Below are 275 nucleotides of genomic sequence, written 5' to 3'. Positions count from 1 at the left end.
AACACTGAGTTTATCTCTTCTCCCTGAGATTCTGTTGGTGTAATGCAGATGGTCACATTTAACACCATAACCTGTCCATGGACAAAAGACAAGATCCTGTTTGATTCAGGCAATCATGTTTGAAGAGATCAGTTCTGTGGTAGAAGGTAGTGAAGTTGTCCACGCAGGGTTTTCTTTTGGTACAGCAGTAGCCCTTAAGCCATATGTGTAGTTGCATTAATGGGCTAAACTTTACATCGCCAAACCGGGCGGAGGGCAGTGGTCCTGAGACTATG

The sequence above is a fragment of the Etheostoma spectabile genome, chromosome 11 (genome assembly GCF_008692095.1).
Source record: "Etheostoma spectabile isolate EspeVRDwgs_2016 chromosome 11, UIUC_Espe_1.0, whole genome shotgun sequence".
NCBI classification, from domain to species: Eukaryota; Metazoa; Chordata; class Actinopteri; order Perciformes; family Percidae; genus Etheostoma; species Etheostoma spectabile.
Note: the sequence above shows the minus strand (reverse complement) of the source record.